Source organism: Miniopterus schreibersii, assembly GCF_964146895.1.
Source record: "Miniopterus schreibersii genome assembly, chromosome: 1".
NCBI classification, from domain to species: domain Eukaryota; kingdom Metazoa; phylum Chordata; class Mammalia; order Chiroptera; family Miniopteridae; genus Miniopterus; species Miniopterus schreibersii.
The window spans coordinates 66,636,328-66,658,048 of NC_138101.1; the positions used below are offsets into that span (position 1 = coordinate 66,636,328).

Genomic DNA, 21,721 nt, shown 5'->3' on the forward strand with positions numbered 1-21,721 from the left:
TCGGCCAGTTAGTTTATTAAGAGGCAGACTGGCCCTTGGAACAGGTTCTCTGTCACATGCTACTGATTTTTCTTATAGTTGCAACTTACATTGAAATATAGTTTCCATTTCAGAGGGGAGAAAAGTCAGTGCTTCTGGTGCAAAACGGGCTTGAAAGCAAAAGGACACCCAGGTGTTGGGCTCACAAGTTTGTTAGATTAGAGCAAACTCATGCAGGTTCACTCACAGCATAGACACTATCGTGCACTTAGCCTTACACGGGTGAACATGGTGAGCATAACAGTGCATAGGCTTTATCTCTGAATAACTCAGGATTTAGTCCCAAGAGAATGTCAAAAGGAGAGCTGGATGGCCTGTTTTCGAAGGGTGGCACAAAATTGGGGCAATATAGACCAGATTGATTCTGGAGGACCAAAGTGTTCACGGGATTGTTTGGTCCTAGCGTGAACTGATGAGTTTTCTGTACCAAAAATCTAGCCAAAACCAGTATGTGTGCTTATTTCTGGCCAAGTTTCTGAGTACAATTAACTTCAATTCTTAGATCCAAGCACTAATCTCTTTAAGTTCCTTAAACAGTAAAAAGAAAAGCCACTTTTGAGAAGCTGCTATATATGAGGCACTGCTGATAGGTTTCCTCTTATCTAACATGCACAGGAGTCCTGCCAGGTGAGTCTCATGCTCCTTTCACAGGTGACGGAACCCCACTCAGAGGTAAATATGGGGCAAGTAGCACACAGACTCCAGTCCCAGGAAGGCCATGGCCCATCATTTTCTCACTGCACCATGGGAAGACGAGTCACCCTGGTGCAAGGAATGTATGAGAAGAAAGCCTCTTCTGGAAGTCTTGACAGAAGAGGCTTTGTGTGGAGAGCAAGGGTCAGGAGTGCTTGAGACTCCGTGGCCCACATGTAGTAGAATCCCTGTCTCCACATGAACTCTGGCCCTGCCATCTATAACTATGTGCTCTTCCTCTTTCTATTCTCATGCCCTGTAATTGATGTGTGGTGAGTGGGGCAAAACTGTCATTCCCATCATTCATTGCATCGCTGCCTGAGGCCAGTGGCAGAGGGACGGCAGAGGGACGCTAGGCGTGTAGGGGACGGAACTCCCAGAGCGCACACCCAGCGTCTCCAGTCTTGAGGTCTTTGCTGGGTGGAGGTGGCACTTTTGAATATTTTTATTTTTAAACCTGGTCCATTTCTTAGTTCATGATTTGAAGTGAATGTTTATATTTGACCCTGGGAGAAAGACATTTCCCTAATGTCTTAGTTTGGGAAACTGCTGTAGCAAAATGCCATAGATTGGATGGCTTAACCAATGCACATTTATTTCTCTCAGTCCTGGAGGCTGGGGAGTCCGAAATCAGGGTGCTAGCATGGTCAGGTTCTGCTTGAGGGCCCTCTTCCAGACTTCCTCCCACCTGGGGGGAGAGAGCTCTAGTCTCTTGCTCTTTTTATAAAGGACACAAATCTCATCATGGAACCTCCACCCTCATGACCTTGTCTAAACCTAATTACATCCCAAAGATCACACCTGCTAATATCATCCTATTGGGGGTTAAGGTTTCACATAGGGATTTTGGGGGGACACAAACATGTAGTCCATCACACCTGGGTTTTAAATTTTATATAAACACATCTTTTTAAAGCAAAGCACACTGCTTATAGAACAAAGTCTCAAGCTCTTTGGGTTTCGTGGTTCCTCCTAATCTGAGCCCTACCTATGAAAGGCACTTTTCCACAGCTCTCAACCAACAGCGCCCTGTGCCCTGGCCAGGCCGCCCAGTCCCCATCCTCTGTGCTGCAGTGGTCAGTCCTGCCGCGGGATGTGCTGCACCCAGTGTATCACCCGTCTCCCCAAGAGGCAACGTAACATGGTGGCCCTGTGCTCTCTGGGCTTGAGTCAGTTCTTCCAGTACTGGTGGTACATGGGAGACCGTAAAGAAGACGCCTAACCTCCCTGTGTCTCAGCTTCTTTACCTGTAGGATGGAAATAATCATAGTCCATGTCCCATAGAGCAGCTGGAAGGACTACATGAAAGATGTTGCAAGGTACAAATTCAGTAAATGTCAGCTAAGTTCAATTTAACAAGACTTTAGGTACCACTGATTCTAGCACTGAAATTAATATCCAGATCTTACCTGTCTCCTGAGAGTTCAACTGCAGTCTTACATCCTGAAAGCTTTACCACCTCTGAATTCTCCCTAAAAAACACACAAATTGCCAAAAGGTAAGATACAATCACTACTTTAAGATTTAAAAAATATATCCTGTTTTCATGCCAAATTAAAGTTCCTTAAGAGAGGATGTTTTAGTGTTCATTTCAGTCTCTAATAAAGCTCTTCTCACAAGGTTATTCAGCAAATATTTATTGAATGAATAATTTCAAATGTCATGTATCTGGATTATTAACAGAATGTATGAAAATTAAATGAAAAGGAAATTGCCCCTTATACCACCAAATAATTTGCTTTAAATTGATTGAAGCACCTACCAAACCATTGTACGTTTGTAACTTGAAAATGTTTCAGTACCCATCACATTATATATGTTTTGGCCAAAAATATGGACTGAAAAAGGCTGAAGTGGAAAATTCAAAGACTGTGGACTTGGCCCAAGGCAGTTGCTTCCCAGCCATCCGACCTTGGTCAGGTTACTTTACCTGTCTGAGTCATTACGTCCCCTCTATAGAGTGAGAATGAGAAACCAACTCCCAGCGTTTTGTTAAAGATCACAGAGAATGTATAGGAAAGAACGACATACTACCAGACTCATTAATATATGATAAAGTCCAATTAGACTTTGTAAGCAATTTGAGAATTTTTAAATTGTAAGAATTTAGGGATTTTTAAATGAAACCTTTTTTATTTAACACAAGATACAAATGTTTGTCCTATTGCACAGCTTTTGGATATCAGTTGATAACAATGTTAAGTGTTTAAGCTTATGTTTCCAAAGGCCCCGCTCTGCTTACCTTCCCCACATTTTGTAAACTAATAAGGTGCATGAACTGTTTCACTGTATCTCTCCAAAAACATCCAGAAAAATAAGTAATGAGTTACTAGTGTAGAAATATTTTTTTCTAATAAAAACAAAAGACAGTTCTTTTAATAAGGTAAACCCTGGCCCTACTGCCAATGACCATGAGATTGAGTGATCATTTTATCCCAGTCATAAGTAGCTATAGCTGGTCTATCACAGTGGGGTCATATGTGTGGTGCAGTGTTATACTACCAACGAAATCACTATATTTCACCAGTATCTACTCTAGTGAGCTGACCTGAGTGACCTGCCTGTCTCTCCAAGGGAACACCAGAGGTTGGACAAGCCAAAGAGGATGCTGAGATTAAATATTTAAGAGAGTTGAGCTCAAAAGCAGAAAAAGTTGTTAAGGGCTGTTTTGTTATACGCCAGCCTTTCCAAGAGAAATGATGAGAAATCTGCTAGAGCTATTTAAAATGAAATTGCTGCCTGGCCAGTTTGGCTCAGTGATTAGAGCATCGGCCCACAGACGAGGGTCAAGGGTTTGATTCCCGGTCAGTCCCAGTCAAGGGCACATACCTCAGTTGCAGGTTAAATTCCAGGACCTGGTCAGGGCACATGCAGGAGGCAACCAATCGATATATCTCTCTCACATCAGTGTTTCTCTCACTCTCCCCTTCTCCTCTCTCCAAAATAATAATAATGATAATGGAAAAAATATCCTCAGGTGAAGAATAAAAAAAAGTTGCCCAAACAGAAAAATTCACAAATATATGGAAATTTAACTATCACACTCTTAACCAGTGGGTCAAAGAAGAAATCCCAAGGGACATTTGAAAATACCTTGAGACAAATGACAATGAAAACATAGCATAGCAAAGCATATGGGATACAGTGAAAGCAGTGCTAAAAGGGAAATTTATAACTATAAATGCATACATTAAGAAAGAAGACAGATCTCAAATCAATAACCTAACTATAGATCTTAAGGAACTAGAAAAAGAAGAGCAAACTGAATTCAAAGCTAACAGATGGAAATAATAAATTTTTAAAAAGTGGAGAGAAATTAATAGGATAACAACAGAAATCAATGACACATAAAGTTGGTTCTTTGCAAAGAGCAACAGAATTGACAAACCTTTAGCTAGATTGACCAAAAAAAGGAAGGAAAAGTTTCAAATTGCTAAAAGCAGTATGAAGTGGGGACATTACTACTAATTTTACAGAAACAGAAAAACAAAAAAACCCAATACTATGAATAATTGTGTACAAACAAACTGGATAACAGATGAAATGGAAAATTTCTAGAAACACAAAACCAAACAGTATTGAAGCATGAAGAAATATAAAATCTGAATAAACCTGTAATTAATAGGAAAATAGAATTAGCAATCAAAAACTTCCTCACAAAGAAAAGCCCTTGACTAGATGGCTATACTGGTGAATTCTACCAAACATTTAAAGAATCAACACCCGTCTTTCTCAAATTCTTCCAGAAAACTGAAGAGAAGGGAATATTTCCTAACCCATTCTATGAGGCCAGAATTACCAAAAGCCAAACAAAGACATTAAAAGAAAACTTAAGACCAATATCCCTTATGAATATTGACACAAAAATCTCCTACAAATATTGGCAAAGCCCAATTCAGCAGCATATTAAAAGGATTATACACCATGACCAAGTCAGTTTATTCCTGGAATACAAGGGTGGTTCACCATGTGAAAATCTGTCAATATAATACACTTCATTAACAGAATGAAGTGGGGGGGGGCATTTTGATTTGACAAAATTCAATGCCCTTTCATAATAAAAATACTCAACAAACTAGAAAGAAAAAGAAACTATCTTAATATAAAAGCTATATATAAAAAACCAATAGCTAACATGACACTCAATGCTTTTCCTCTAAGATCAGCAAGACGAGAATGCAAGCTTTAGCCACTTCTATTCAACCCAGTATTAGAAGTTCTAGCCAAAAAAGAAAGAAAAAGAAAGAAAAGGCATCCAAATTGGAAAGAAGCCCTAGCCGACTGCTCAGTGGTTAGAGCACTGGCTCTCAGACTGAAGGGTCCCCAGTTTGATTCCGGGCCAAGGGCATGTACCTCAGTTGCAGGCTCCACCCCCGGCCCCTGGTTGGAGCGATACACAACCAATCGATGTCTCTCTGTCTCTCTCTCTCTCCCTCTCTCTCTCCCTTCCACTCTCTGAAAAGCAATGGAAAATTAAAACTCTGTTCACAGGTGATATGATCTTATGTGTAAAAATCCTAGATTCCAAACACACAAATACCTGTTAAATTAATTCAGCAAAGTTGTAGGATACCAAATCACAGAAAAATCAGTCATATTTCTATATACTAGCAATGAACAATGGAAAGGAAACTTATAAAACAGTTTGGTTTAGGGATTTCAGGCCAAGTGTTGTGGCGTAGGTAAACACGGTTCTCGCCTCCTTCCACAACCACATCAAAATTATAAACTACAGAACCACCAGCATTCAGAGCCACCTGAAATCTAGCTGAATGCAAATCCTACAATGAGGAAGTTAAGCCACATGGAGACTGGTAGGCGGGGCGGAGGCGCAGAAAGGGCTGGTCCCACACGCACATGTGGCAGATAAAAATCAGGAGGGATATCTCGCTCTGGAGGTCCTCCCTGAGGAGCAAGGGGTCCCAGTCCCACACCAGGCCCCCCAGCCCAGGGTTCCAGTGCCAGGAAGAGAAGGCCCCATAATTTCTGGCTGTAAAAACCAGCAGGAATTGAGGCTGAGGGAGACGGAGGGCTGCTGGAGTCCCAGGCAGTTCCTCTTCAAGTGCCAGTGCACAGACTGACTTGGATTCACTCCTTCTGAGCTCTGGTGAAGGCACAGCAGCCTGAAAGGCATCAGGGTGGGAACTGCCAGCAGCTTTCTCCCAGACAAGCGCTGGCAGAGGCTGTTGTTCTTTGATGAGCGCTCCCCCTATAGAGCTGACAGGCAGGTGCCATATCTGGAGACTCCATCAACTTGGCTCACACTGTTTACCTTGCCCTGGTGATTCCCTCAGGCCCCACCCAACTCTCTCCCCCACCCAAGCTGTTTACAGTGGCTTTACCATGGGAATGGCCTGTCTTGGCTCATGCTTCCGATTTTCCTAAAAATCTCTCAGAAGAGCAGCATCTGGCCTCAGCATGCCCCGTGGTCCTAGGCCTGGCACTAGCAGCAGCGACCTGCAGATCACTTTGTAGTTTATGCCTGGTGGTCTGGGCAAAACTCGGGGTGGCTGACCTTGGCCTGCACCTCCCGGGAGGCCGCAGAGCCAGCGCACCCAGTGGATGGCTTCAGACCACGTCGAAGCACCACCACCCAACCACCTCCACAAGAGACACACTCAAGGGCGGACTCAGCGGGTACCACAGCCCCACTGAAGTAAGTCCTACTCTATGAGGTGGGTCCCTACACAGCTGATCCTCCAGGGTGATTGGAGGTAGGTGGTCAGTGGTCACAGCCAGTCCATGAACTGGCATGAGTAAATCCCCCCCATTGGTGTGCCAACAGCAATCAAGACTCAGCTACAACTAGAGGGTGTACAGCCCACACTGTGGGTGCACCTCGAGTGCCCAGCTGCGGTGACCAGGGAGGCTGTGCGACTGGACCCTACAGGACAACCTACTACATTAGGCAACACTACCAAGCCTGAGAGATGTAGCAGCTCTACCTATATCTATCTATTCAAGCACTATTTGTAAGATAAAGGCACTGGTGATAACCTAGATATTCTTAACAAACGATTTTGCTAATAAATTGTGATACATCGATTGGTTTTGGTTTCACTCTGTCCCTTTACAAAGCAGCCAAAGTGATTCTAATAAAACATAAGCCAGATGCTGGTATTCCTTCTAAAAACCCTTCTGTGGCTCGCCATTTTCCTCAGCGTAGCACCATAGCCTCTCCAGTGCCCTATAAGGCTACCTCTTTGATTTTAATTCTTTCCACCCCTGCCCTTGCCTTTTTCACTCTAGCCTTGTTCCTGGAAAACTCTCAGCATAATTCAGCCTCGAGGGCCTCTGCACTTGCTGTTTCCTGTCTAGACTGCTCTTCCCCTAGGTATCTGCAAGCTTTCCATCAGGTGATCAGCCAGCTATTCAAGATAAGCCTTTCCTGAACATCTTATATTAGATAGCACTCCCCCCTCCCAACAGATAGTAATGTGGACGAAAAGGGGCCACATGCTAAAGGCCACATGACAAGCTCAGGGAAGGCCTGCATGGTGGCCTTGCAAACTCAGAGACCTAAATTAACCACAAAGGATGGTCTGAAATGAAAACTTTTTAACTAAAAAGTTTATGGTAGGTAGTCATGTCCTAGGCTGGTATCTCCCCTGACAAAGGTAAATTTTCACCTTAACTAAGCGTATTGATTGTCTTTTTGCATCTATACAACATATCGTTGGAATGTCAAAGTAATTTTCCTTTTCCTGGACCCCTCAAAGCACAAGCACCACTCTGCGGAGACCACAAATCCCCTCATTGTTACTGAGTTAACTGTTGACTGTTAACTATCCTGCACCCACCTAAGTAAAAGAAGTGTGTCCACCGTTTTACTTTCTATCAATCCCAGAGGTTTCCCCGCTTTGCTTTCTCCCACCTCCCTCATCTATCACCAGTGGATTTCATGTAGCCCACTTATGTCTCCTCTTTTGATTGTAATGCATAAAACAAGGTGCAAAACTGCCATTCTCTGGAGTATTTCAATCCGTTGAAGTTTTGGCTTCCCAGCAATTGTTGACAGTTGGGCTCTAACTCACAAAGATTCTTCACAGGTTTGAATGATTTCTTATATTAACAGCAATCTCTGCCATCCTCTTTATGTGCCTTATTTCCTCCCTAATAGTTATCACTGACACAGCACACATTTGTTCACCTTGTATCTGTTTTCTCCCACTAGAAAATAAGCTCCTTGAAATCCAAGTACTTTGTTCTGTTCACACAGTATTCTCAGTGCCAAGAATAACCTGTGACAGTGCTCAGTAAATATTTATTGGATGATACCATTTAATGAACCACCAAAAGTTTAAATAGGATGAAGGAGGCAGATCAAGTCACACTGCAAGATTCTCAAAAAATACAGTGAACAGGTTAGTGAACTAAAAGCATGATGCCATTGAAGGGGACTAGGGGACTAGGGGACTAGGGTGGGGCGGGGGTGGAGGGAATCTATGTAAGCATCTGAGAGGATATATGTCCTACTTTTTAACAGAGGTTCTCTCTGGGGTAGAAAAGCAGGTGCGCGCATGTTTGTGTGAGTGTATGAGTATGTCTGTGTACTTTGTTTTATGTAGCGATAGCCTTAGTACCAAAATATGTTTTATTCTGCTGGAATAATCAAAAACATATATATCACAGTATTGTTTATCATAGCAAAAAAATAAAAAGAAAATAGCCTATCGTGTCAACAACGGGATATTGGTTAGATACATTTTCAAATATTCCTAAACAATGGACCAGATTTTTTAAAACCCAGAGGTCAGTAAATAATGGCCTGCAGGCTAAGTCTAACTGCTGTGTTCTTTTCATAAATAAAGTTTTATTGAAATATAGCCATGCCCATTTAGGTGCATATTGTCTATGGCTTCCTTCCCATTCCCACAGCAGACCTGCATAGCTCTGACAGAGACCATGTGACCTGCAGAGCCTGAAATATTTACTTTTTGGCACTTTACAAGAAAATGTTGCTGAATCCCTGGGCTAGAATATAGTAATTAAAAATGCTTTGTAGCCGGGCCGGGCGTGGCTCAGCGGTTGAGTGTTGACCTAGGATCCAGGCGATCGGGGTTTGATTCCCGGTCAGGGCACATGCCCGGGTTGCCGGCTCGATCCCCAGTCGGGGGCGTGCAGGAGGCAGCCGATCAATGAATCTCATCGATGTTTCGCTCTCTCTCCCTCTCCTTTCCTCTCTCTGAAATCAATAAAGATATTTTTTAAAAAAATGCTTTGTAGAGAACATGGAAGGTGTTAATTATATATATTTATTCACATATTTAGTAAATATGTGAATATTATAAATAGAAATATTTATAAAGCTTAAAAATACTATCAATAAACTTTTTACGAGAGAGGGAGGATACATAAGAAATGTTACAAGTTACCTCTGAGTGGGAAAAGTAAAACGATGATTATTCCTTCCTTTATAATTTCCTGCATTTTCAAATTTTCTGCAAACACTATGTATTACCATTTTAAAAATCGAAGTGAAAAATTGACTTAATATCTGGTTTGCTTTGAGTCTGTTCTTGCTTAAAAGAAAGAGTAGGTAAACTTTCAATGCCCTTCCTAAAATGTGATTCTTCCTGAGACTTAGAAATGAGGCTTATTAGGCAAAGGGCCAAGCATTCTTACCTGAACCAGGAAGTAACAACCCTGTGTTAGTTTTGTTTAGGCAACTGGCTTATGCTTTACTTGTAAATGTACTTTATTTTTTCATATTCTATTGACTAAGAATGTTATTAGGGGCCAAGTTTAAAGTCCTGATAATCTACTTAAGAGGGTGAGTATCAGAGATTAGAGGAATATTACAGTCCTTGTGTTATAGCTCCCTCATTTTACCACCTGAAAAAAATAAGAGGCAGGAGGGTTTACAAGAGAAATTCCAAGTAAACAAGCTAACATTACATATTAAAGGGCTAGAAAAAGAACAAAAGTGACCCAAAGTCAGCAGAAGAAAGGAAATAATAAAAATCAGAGAATGGAATGAATAAGAGAAAAAGACTATACAAAAAATTAATAAAACAAAGAGCTGGTTCTTTGAAAAGATTTAATAAAACTGACAAACCCCTGGCCAGACTCACTAAGGAAAAAAAGACTCATATAAACAACATCAGAAATTAAAGAGCAGTTACCACAGACATCACAGATATACAAAGGATCACACTAGAATACTATGAAAGACTATATGCCATCAAATTCAATAACCTAGAAGAAATGGATAAGTTCCTAGAAATACATAACCTCCTAGAGTGAGTCATGAAGAATTGGAAAATCTAAATAGACTGATCAACAGTGAGGAAATTGAAACAACCATCAAAAACCTCCCCCAAAATAAAAGTCTAGGACCAGATGGTTAGGGCGAGTGAATTCTACCAAACACTCAAAAAAAAAAAAGTTTGCTGCCCATCCTTCTCAAACTCTTCCAAAACATTGAAGAGGTAATACTGCCCAACATTTTATGAGGCCAACATAACCCTGACATCAAAACCTGGCAGTGTAACACAAAAAAGAAAACTACAGACCAATATTTCTGATGAATGCAGATGCAAAAATCCTAAACAAAATACTAGCAAATTGAATACAACAGTACATCAAAAAAATAACACATCATGATCAAGTGGGGTTTATTCCAGGGGCACAAGGACAGTTCAACATACACAATCAATGTAAGCACCACATTAACGAAAGATAAAAATCATATGATCTCATCAATAGATGCAGAAAAAACATTTGATAAGATACAACACCCATTTATGATTAAAACACTCAATAAAGTAGGTATAGAAGGAAAGTATCTCAACATAATAAAAGCCAAATATACATATATACAATACCTCAGCCAGTGTTATACTCAGTGGTGAAAAACTGAAAGCTTTTCCTTTAAAATCAGAAGCAAGACAAGGATGCCCACTCTCACCTCTCTTATTCAACATCGTACTGAAAGTCCTAGCCAGAGCAATCAGGCAAGAGAAAGAAAGAAAAGGCATCCAAATTGGGAAGGAAGAAGTAAAAGTGTCACTTTTTGCAGATGACATGATTCTGTATATAGAAAACCCTAAGAATTCCATCAAAATACTATTAGAAACAATAAACAAATACAGTAAAGTTGCAGGATACAAAAATCAATGTACAAAAATCCACTGTTTATATACTAACAATGAAACTTCAGAAAAAGAAATGAAAAACAAAAAAACAAACAATTCCTATTGCAAATTGCAACAAAACAAATAAAATACCTAGGAATAAACTTAAGAAAAGATGTGAAGGATCTTTATACTGAAAACTACAAAGCATTATTAAAAGAGATCGAAAAAGACACAAATGGAAAGATATTCCATGTTCATGGGTTGGAGTAAACATAGTTAAAATGGCCATATTACTCAAAGCAATATACAGATTTAATCCAATCCCCATCAAAATCCCAATGTCATTTTTAAAGAAATAGAACAACAAAAAAAAATCATCAGATTTGTATGGAACCACAAATACCCAAAGCAATCCTGAGAATAAAGAATGAAGCTGGAGGTATCACACTACCTTACTTCAGGTTAGCTACGATCATCAAAACAGCATGGTATTGGCAGAGAAACAGACACACAGATCAGTGGAACAGAACAGAGAGCCCAGATATAAAACCATGTGTATATGGGCAAATAGTTTTTGACGAAGGAGCCAAACACACATAATGGAGAAAAGAAAGACTCCTCAATAAATGGTGCTGGGAAAATTGAAAGGCCACATGGGAAAGAATGAAGCTAGATTACAGTTTGTCCCCATGTACAAAAATTATTTCAAAATGGATCAAAGACCTAAATATAAGTTCTGAAACAGCAAGTTACATAGAAGGAAACGTAGGTACTAAACTTATGGACCTTGGTTGTAGAGAACATTTTATGAACTTGACGCCAAAAGGCAAGGAGAGTAAAGGCAAAAATAAATGAATAGGACTCTTATCAAACTAAAAAACTGCACAGCAAAGGAAACCACCAACAAAACAAAAAGGCAACAACCGAATGGGAGATGCAAACCACCGCTTGGACAAGGGGTTAAATTCCAAAGTATATAAAGAACTCATACAACACCAAACAAATAATCCCATTTAAAACCGGGCAGAGGAAAGATCCTTGAGGGGAGATGCGACAGTGTCAGGGGCGGGAGGCTGCAGGGGTGTTTCGGAGGCGAGATCCCCAGCATAAAGAAGGCCCGCGGAGCTGACGTGGAGAGAACGATTCCACCTTTACTGTGCACGGTGCTGGTTATACAGACCAGAGCAAGCAGTGCGCTAATGTCGCATGCGCAGTGGCATCACGCTGGACCATCACTACATAAGGTTATCATCATGCGCAGGCGCAGGATGGTTAGGGTCACGGATGGGACACTGAGACTATCAGCCCTTACCTGACACACCTGACACTCCACCCCACAGATCTTGGGGGACCATCCTTTAGACCACAGGGCACAGAGACCACAGCAACAATAAAGGGCACAGCAATTTCTTGCGGCCTCGCTCACTCCTGGGTTTTGAGGGTACAGCAATTCCTTGCTGCTTAGCCCATTCCTGGGTTTTCTGCCCTACGAACAGCGGTTGCCTGTAATGGCCTCAGTTGCAAGCAGGGCTGCATAAACAGCAGCCAATTGCTTCTCAATCAAGGAATAACGGACTTCCGCCCTTTTCAATAGTTGGGACCAAAAGCCAATGGGAGCCTTCCGGGACCCATGCTGTTGCCACAGTCCCCAAATAAAGGTTCGCCAGAACCCTAACAGACCTATGTGTGGAGTTTACCAATAATGGCATCAGGCATAACTTCCGTCTTACCCGACCAAACAACACCCAAGAATTTGACAGACAATCCAGGCCCTTACACTTTGTCCCCATTGACTGCCCACCCCTAGCCCACCAGGACTTCTCGGAGGCTCATGCACAGTAGGGGGTTTGGGCCAGGTGGCCAAGTCCTGTGCCACCAGCCCATGACATCACGTAGGGCTATGCAAATAGTCCTGCGGTAAAACCACAAAGGTCTATTGCCGACCCTCCCAGGTAAAGGCATATTGTTCTTGACTCTCGGGAGCAATGTCAATGAGAAAAAGGCATTGGCCAAGTCCACAACATGGTGGTAAGTTTCAAGTTTATGTGACAATCTATCCATCGGGACTGCTGATGCAAAGGAGGTGTCACTTTGTTCAGTTCCCGATCATCAACAGTCATCCGCCAGGAGCTGTCCGGTTCAGATGCCTCGGCCTGTTCCGTCTTGGCCAGCTCACAGGATGCGACCATGGGAAGGTGGCACCGACTCCACACGTGCAAGCAGCGCCGGTCGCACTCAAGCGCCGCTGCAGCTCCTCTTCCTTGCGCTGCAACTGCTGGACTTGCACCTGCAACTCCTGGTTCTCCGGGCTGGCATGTCGGAGAACAGACAAACACAGCCACGCCACCGGCCCATGGCTTCCCTGTGGCCAGGAGGGACGTTAGCCTCCAGGAGCTCCAGAGCCTTCCGGACCTCCTCGGGCCGAGGTGGCACAGCATCCCAATCTTCCGGCGGTGCCCACGTCGGTAGGTACGCCGCCGCCGGGTACCACAAGGAGGTAGGAGGCCACATGTCCTCCGCCTGGGGGTCGTTCTCAGCGGGAGCCAAGGGGAAACCCACCTCATCCTGCCGACTACACCAAGTGTCGGGGGAGGGAGGCTGCAGGGGTGTTTCGGAGGCGAGATCCCCAGCGTAAAGAAGGCCTGCGGAGCCGACGTGGAGAGCGATTCCACCTTTATTGAGCACGGTGCTGGTTATATAGACCACAGCAAGCAGTGCACTGTCGCGTGTGCTGCTGCATTCTGCTGAATCGTCATCGCATAAGGCTAAGCTGCATGCACAGATGCATCATGCTGGGTCGTCATTACATAAGGTTGCCATCGTGCACACACGCAGGATGGTTGGGGTCATGGATGGGACACCGAGACCTATCAGCCCTTACCTGACACACCTGACAGATAGGCAGTTAGACAGATGTGAGCAGAGCAAGGACGACGGGCCAGGTACAGAAGGTCATCAGGGTGGAAAGCCCTCGACGCCTAGCAAAGGACAATTATAGGGTGGGACCTCACCCCCAGGGTAGCCTTTCTTCCTCTAGCATTTTGCTGGTCATGTGGTTTGGAACCCCTGACCTTTCCTCCCTAGAGAATACATCTAGGCCTCAGCTGTATTCCAGCTCCAGGCCCAGAAAAGCAACAGATCCAGCCACAGCCGACCTCAGGACCAGCTGCATTGAATGATCGCCCCTGCCCTGGCACCAACCGATCTATCAGTGGAGACCACAACCCTGAAAGGATACACCTGGAGAGCTGATGAGTATTACAATGAGATCTTCCCCGGGACCTCCCCCAAAAGCTTCTCCCTTAAAACCATTAGGATGGAGGGCCCAGCGTTCTCCCTCCCAGGAGCATGTCCGTTCCTTTCACTTTCCCTTCCTTTCCCCTTCCCCCCCCAAGGAACGTTACCATTAGCTTCCTCAGTCCCAAGTTCCTAGGGCCCTTCCTATGCCTCTATAGCTTGTTTCCTAAGCCGATTTCTTCTAGAAGTTACTTCTATCTCTGTGATTTACCAAATAAATGTTCTCTTGTAGTTTGGAAAAGAAGAAAAAAATGGGCAGAGGACCTGAACAGATATCTTTTCCAAGAAGACGTACGAACAGCCAACAGATATATGAGAAGATGTTCAATTTCACTAGCTATTAGGGAAATGTATATCAAAACTCCAATGAAATGCCACCCCACACCTGTTAGAATGGCTACTATCAATAGGACAAACAATAACAAGTGATGAAAAGGTTGTGCTGGTGGGAATGTAGATTGGTACAGACACTATGGAAAACAGTATGGCGGTTCCTAAAAAAGTTAAGAATAGAGTTACCATATGACCCAGCATATTCCTCTTCTGGGTACATACCCAAAAAACTTGAAAACACTTATTTGCAAAGATACACACCCCCCAATGTTCATTGCCGCATTATTCACGGTGTCTGAGACATGGAGACAACCAAAGTCGTCTTCGGTAGAGGACTGGACAAAGATGTGGCGCATGTACACTATGGACTGCTACTGCTCAGCCACAAGAAAAGATGAAATACTGCCATTTGTGACATGGATGGACCTTGAGAATCTTATGCTAAGTGAAATAAGTCAGTGAGAAAAAGCTAAGAACCATATGATTTCACTCATATGTGGGATATAAAACTGACACTCAAAGACACAGATAACAGTATGGTGGTTACCAGAGGGAAGGGAGTCAGGGAGTAGCAAAGGGTAAAGGGAGCCAAATATATGGAAGATGATTTGATTTTGGGTGGTGGGCACACAAAGCAATAATGTACACTTGAAACCTATATGACCTTATTAACAAATATCACCCCAATAAATTTAATTTTTTTAAAAAGGAAAACTTAAAAATTAATTTAATTTTTAATGTTTATTCTTTTAGTAAAAGAAAGGTATACAGCTTGCCTATGGCAACCCAGGTATATCTGGGCAGAGCTCTTGTGTGGTTTCCATGCTGACTTCTGCAATGATAGATGAAAGCAATGAGGCAGAAGAGAGGAACAGAGATTTCAGCAAGGCTTCAGCTTATGTAAAAATCAAAGCTTAGGGATCAGCAACAATTATGGGCAGGCTAACTAAAGTAAGAGTAAGTTTATTTATTTATTTATTATTTATTTATTTTATCTTCACCTGAGGATATTTTTTCCATTGAGTTTTAGAGAGTAGAAGGGAGGAGGGAGGGGAAACCGGGGATAGGGGTGGGGGAAGGGGAGAGAAACATCGATGTGAAAGAGACACATCCATTGGTTACCTCTGGATCGAACCTGCAACCAATGTACGTGCCCTTGACCGGGAATCGAACCTGCAACGGATCTGCAGGCTGACACTCTAACCACTGAGCCAAACCGGCCAAGGTGAGTAAGTGTATTTTTAAGAGGAATATTACTCTTTACTTTTCTCCTCTGTTCCTCTTTATTTACACACTAAACTACAGATCACTGTTGTTACTGTAACAATATATTATGTAACTGTTATTGAAGACATTCGCTTCATTAATAGGTAACTCAGTCTTCTTACTTCATGTCTTTTTCTTCCAAAATATTGGATTTTGTAATTTTTTCTACTGAGATATAATTTACCTAGGTGAAATGCACAGTTCAGTTTTGACAAATGCATATACCCAAGTAACCAACACTCGGATCAACATATAGAACATTTCCACCACCTCAGAAAAGTGTCTTATGTCCCTTCCCAGTCAGTCTCACCCTCTGTCCTGATTTCTATCGCCGTAGGTTAGTTGTCTCTTTCTAGAACTTATAACTGTAATTTTTCAGTATGTACTTTTTTGCGCCTGGCTTTTCCAGTCAGCATGTTTTCTGCAAACCACCATGCTTTGTGGAGGGGTGGGGTATTACAACTCATTCCTTTTCCGTTGCTGAGTATTAATTAGTCCCTCTTACAAATATACCACAGTTTCATCCCCTCCACCACCCCTTCTTTTGTTGAAGGATACATGGACTGTTTCCAGTTTGGACATTAAACAAAAAGTTGGTTCAAATCCTGCCACCATTTTGTTCAAATAAAAAGTTTTGGGAATTGGATTTTGTTACTTTTGAGACTCTGCCTTCCACTAATATTTAGATTTTTCAGGGGCCTCCCTCCCTTGATCTCCTCTCCAGGAAGATCACAGTATATACATGCAACTGGAGAGGAAGGAAATGGGAAATTCTGAAGATGGACAAGGTTATATATTCATCACATAAGCTGAATACAGAAAACAAGGTAATATCCTGGTCAGTCTCACAATCTAATTTTGGAAAGGGCAGGTAAAGCTGCAAGGGGGGGAAAAAAAAAAAAGGCAGGCAAAGCTGCAAGGAGCAGCAATAGTGTCGATCTATATATGGTTTAAGGCATTATCAAGGCCCCAATGATAATTACTATAATTACAGTTTGTACTTATTGACCCTTAACTAGATGCTAGACATTGTGCTAATACTTTCATTTAATTTTTACGTTTGATATCGGTACATTTATTATCCCAACTATAGGTAGAGCACATGGATGCTCACATGGTACATAAAGTACATAAACATTATATATAGAAGACACACAAAGGAGTACATACGAAGCAAATCATAGGGACTTAAAGGAAATGAAGGGGTTAATTTTTAAATGGCTAGGGGTGCAACTAAATAGCATAAATAGCATTTTTACTTTCTCTTTCCATTAGCCTTTTGTAAATTCTTCTTAAGCCATAAACCCTCTCTGTTCATGCTCACCGACTCTGGATGGGTGTAGTGTGTGACCTTTACCTCCCAGGGAATTACAGACCAGCTGGACAATTGTAGTTTTACAAATGGAGTAATTTAACACCACTCCTGTTAACAAAATAATAAGTACTTTGATATTCTGGATATACTGTTACCAACAATTCTGGCCAAAATCCATGTACAGCAAGAAAGAATTTCTGTGGGAAAGTGAGTGGTTTAAAAATGATCTTTGAGGATTCAATAAAAAATGACTTTTTTCCCTTGATGTTCTCCTTGTCTTTCTTCCCCCCTCTACCCACCCCAAAGACTGTTTAGTATTCTCTTCCTTTAGTGCTACTTATTATTATATTATTCCCGTATTTAAAGTGGTCCTGGCTGGTGTTGCTCAGTGGTTAGAGCATTGGCCTGTGCACGGAATGATTGTGGATTTGATTCCCGGTCAAGGGCATGTACCTGGGTTGCAGCTTCAATCTCCAGCCCGTTGGGGTGAGTGAGTGTGGGAGGCAACCCATCGATGTGTCTCTCTCACATTGATGTTTCTCTCTCTCTCCTTCCTTCCTTCCCTCCCTCCATCCGTCCGTCCCTCCCTCCCTTCCACTCTCTCTAAAGATCAATGGAATAAAATATCCTCTGTGAAGATTAACAATCAATCAATCAATCAATCAATAGGAAGGATGGAGAAGAAAGTATTCCTTTTTCTGGCAAGAAAGCCCTGAATACAATTTGGGAAAATTCATTCTTAAGAAGCACTGGATGAGCTATATGGCTCCATGTGTAAAATAGTTTATCCATGGTATTATGAACAATATAGCCTCCTGTATGTTTGCTAAGGCTGCCATGACAAAATACTATAGACTTGGTAGCTTAAACAACAGAAACAAATTTCCTCACTGTTCTGGAGGCTGGAAGTCCAAGATCAAGGTGCTGACAGGGTTGGTGTCTTGTGAGGACTCTTTCCTTGGCTTGCAGATGGCCTTCCCTCTGTGTACACATGTCCTAATCTCTTCTCATAAGGATTCCAGTAATATTAAATTAAGGTCCACCCATATGACCTCATTTTATCTTAATTACCTCTCTAAGGACCCTGTCTCCAAACAGTCACATTCTGAGGTGCTGGGGGGTTGGGACTTCCACATGTGAATTTTCGGGGGAACACAATTCAGCCCATAACACTTCCTATCTGCCTGACAGCTCTAACAAAATAAGAGAATATTTAGGGAAATGCTATCAATGCAACTGTATCCTGTACAAGTGGGTGTCTGTTAGGGTTGTTAAATCAGTCACATCTTCAACTATTTTAAAACCATTTGTAAATTTAAGTTGCTTGTAAGGAAAGATGTTATTGGCTACTATTTTAGAGCACAAGCCCATGAAGAGAATCAGATGATATGCTGAAGTTCGTATCTACAAACAAGTACAGTAGTTTAAGTGTTAAAAATCCTCTAAATTAAAAAAAAAGTAATCTAAAATAAATGGTTAAAGACGATATGAAGTACATTTTTTCGTTAAGCTTAAAATGACTTATGAGAGAGAAACAAGATGGCGCGTAGGTAACAGCTGCGCCCTCCGCCTCCCGCAACCACATCAAAATTACAACTAAAATACAGAACCACCGTCACTCAGAAGCTCCTGAAATCTGGCTGCACAGAAGCCCCACAACCAGGGAGCTGAAGGAGCGTCGAGACCGGTAGGAGGGGGGAGACGCGGGCAGATCGGGGCTGAATCGGAGACTCGCCGCGGGCCCACACCCGGTGCCGCGGTTTAAATCTGGAGGGACATCTCGGCGGCGGGGGTTTCCCGGAGGAGCGAGGGGTCCCAGCCCCACAGCAGGCCCCCAGGCCAGGGCTCCAGGCCCGGAAGAGACGTCCCCACAACTCCGGGCTGTGAAACCAGCGGGGACTGTCCCTGAGGGTCATGGAGGCTGCGGGAGCCCCAGCAGCTCCTCTAAAGGGCCCGGCACGGACTCACTCGGACGCTCCCTCTGAGCCCAGCGCCGGGCAGCAGCCTGAAAGGACCTGGGACACTCGGGGGGGAACTAACCTGCCTGAAGTCGGGCGAGGGGTGGAGGGCGGCTTCCTCCCGGGCAGAAGAGCTGGCAGACACCCTTGCTCCTTTGGCGAGTCCTCCCCGCACACAGCCGGCAGGCAGGCACCATGTTTGGAATCGCCAGCACCTGACTCTCACCTTTGGCCCCGACCCGTGATTCCCGGAGGCCCCGCCCCTCCCCACCTGCAGCTCATCCAGGCCATTTCCAGGGGCTTTTCTCTGCAAGTGGCCTCTCCAGCCTCATGCTTAGGACTTTCCTAAAATCTCTCAAACAAGCAGCAGTGGGCCCCATACAGCTTGATAAGTGGCCCCAGGCCTGGCACTAGCAGCAGCTGCATTGGCTCATAGCTTGGCCTCTCCTGGGCAACAACAAGCCCAGCACAAGTAGCAGCCAACTACGGTTTGCTGTGTAGCTCATGCTGGATGGCCTTGGGCAAGGCACTGGCAGAGGTTGACTTTGCACCTCCCTAGAGGCCCCAGAGACAGTGCACCTGGTGGTCAGACTTGACCACGCTGGATTACAACCCTACCACATCCAGAAGTGACACTCAAGGGGCGCACTTGGTGAACACCAAAGCCCCACTGAAGTAAATCCTGCTCCATAGGGATGTCTCCAGCACAGCAGCTCTTTAGCTGTAGTTGCAGCTGATTGGCCTGGGGGTCAATTCCTCCCAGTGACGCCAACAGCAACCAAGGCTCAACTACAGCAGGACAGTGCACACAGCCCACACAGGGGAGCACCTAGAAGGCCCAGCTCAGGTGACTGGGGAGGCTGAGCCACTGGACCCTCCAGGACACCTACTACACAAAGCCACTCTACAAATTCCAGGAGACACAGCAACTCTACCTAATACATAGAAACAAACACCTGGAAGCAGCCAAAATGTGGAGGCAAAGAAACATGTCACAAAGGAAAGAACAGAAGAAATCTCTAGAACAGGAACTAAATGAAATAGATCCAAGCAAGCTAACAGATACAGAGTTCAGAATTTTGTTTATAAGGATGTTTAAGCAGACTATGAGGGAAATAACTGAGAAAATCGATAACATAATAAAGTACCAATTTGCAATGAAAGCTACGGGAACTGAAATGAAGAATAATTTACATGGAATCAACAGTAGAGGACGCTGAGAATCAAATCAGCAATGTGGAACATGAGGAAACAAAAAACACCCAACCAGAAGAGCAAAAAGAAAAAAGAATCCAGAAATATGAAAATAGTATAAGGAGCCCCTGGGACAACTTCAAAAGGCTCAACATTCATATTATTGGGGTGCCAGAGGGGAAGAAAGAGACCAAGGAATTGAAAACCTATTTGAAAAAATAATTACAGAAAACTTCCCCTACCTGGGAAAGAAATCGTCTTACAAGTCCAGGAAGCACAGAGGGTCCCAAACAAGAGGAACCCAAAGAGGCCCACACCAAGACACATCATAATTAAAATGCCTAAGGTTAAAGACAAAGAGAGAATCTTAAAAGCAGCAAGAGAAAAGCAATTAGTTACCTACAAGGGAGCATCCATACGACTGTCAGCTGATTTCTCAAAAGAAACTTTGCAGGCCAGAAGGGAGTGGCAAAAAATATTCAAAGTGATGAAAAACATGGAACTACAACCAAGATTGCTCTACCCAGCAAAGTTATAATTTAGAATTGAAGGTCAAATAAAGAGCTTCACAGATAAGAAAAAGCTAAAGGAGTTCATCGCCACCAGACCAGCACTATAGGAAAAGTTGAAGAGTCTTCTTTAAGAAGAAGTTAATGAACAAAAGAATCTGACAAACTAAATAGATCCAGAGACACTGACGCATGCAACAGACGATCATATTTCAGAGGGAAGAGGGAAGGGGGCTGGAGGGTGGGAAGAGATTAACCAAAGAAGTTATATGCACATATGCATAACCCATGGACACAGTTAATAACAGGGTGAAGACCCGGGGAGGGGGTGGGAGCGAAGTGGAGGCGGTCAATTGGGGGGAAAAAAGGGACACCTGTAATACTCTCAACAATAAAGATAAATTAAAAAAATAATAATAATAAAATGACTTATGAAAAACGTGGCAAAATAATACTAGAGCAAAGTAGATTTGAAAGTTAGCACAGCCTCCTGGCATCATTTGTTTATAGAAAACAGAATGGATTACAGAGCAAATAAAGAGGGCTCACTATGCTTTAGTCACACTTCTAAGTACAGCATGGTGTTGAAACTTTTAGTGTGTGCAGAAGAACACAAAATAATCAGAAATAGGGAAGCAGATTTGTTCATTATAATCAATTAAGATTATTCATATGAAACTGACCTTTCAGTAGGTAAAATGAGGGGATTTAAGCTGTAGAAGAGGGAAAAGGGAAGCACCTAGAAGCCATTATGATGGAAGATTAGAAGCTGAACTTTTGTCTTAAAATTATTATACAATTCTTACGTAATGTCTTAACCTCAGCATTTCAAGTCTGGTCTCACATCAGTAACAATATTGTCGCCCCTCCCCCCCTATTATTTTTCTTTTTATATTATTAGCTAATTAAATCCTCCAATCAAGTTCCTGAAATAGGTAAAGTGGAAGCACTTTACCAGGCCACTGGCTATAATGCACACGGAGAGTTCACTCTCCTCCTAAAGAGGTTTCCCTGACCCTGGCAGCTTCTCAGCCCACC

General features: G+C 43.0%; 1 protein-coding gene across 3 annotated transcripts in view; it reads right to left on the minus strand.

The window, feature by feature from the left end:
- The window catches only part of LOC308563795 (uncharacterized protein), an 87,793-nt gene that overhangs the window by 29,992 nt on the left and 36,080 nt on the right, over positions 1-21,721 (minus strand). For all 3 annotated transcript variants that reach the window (XR_013999845.1, XM_081151251.1, XM_081151252.1), the window contains one exon: positions 2,142-2,204. The gene's annotated coding sequence lies outside the window, so the exon portion shown is untranslated. The remainder of the gene's footprint in view (positions 1-2,141; positions 2,205-21,721) is intronic.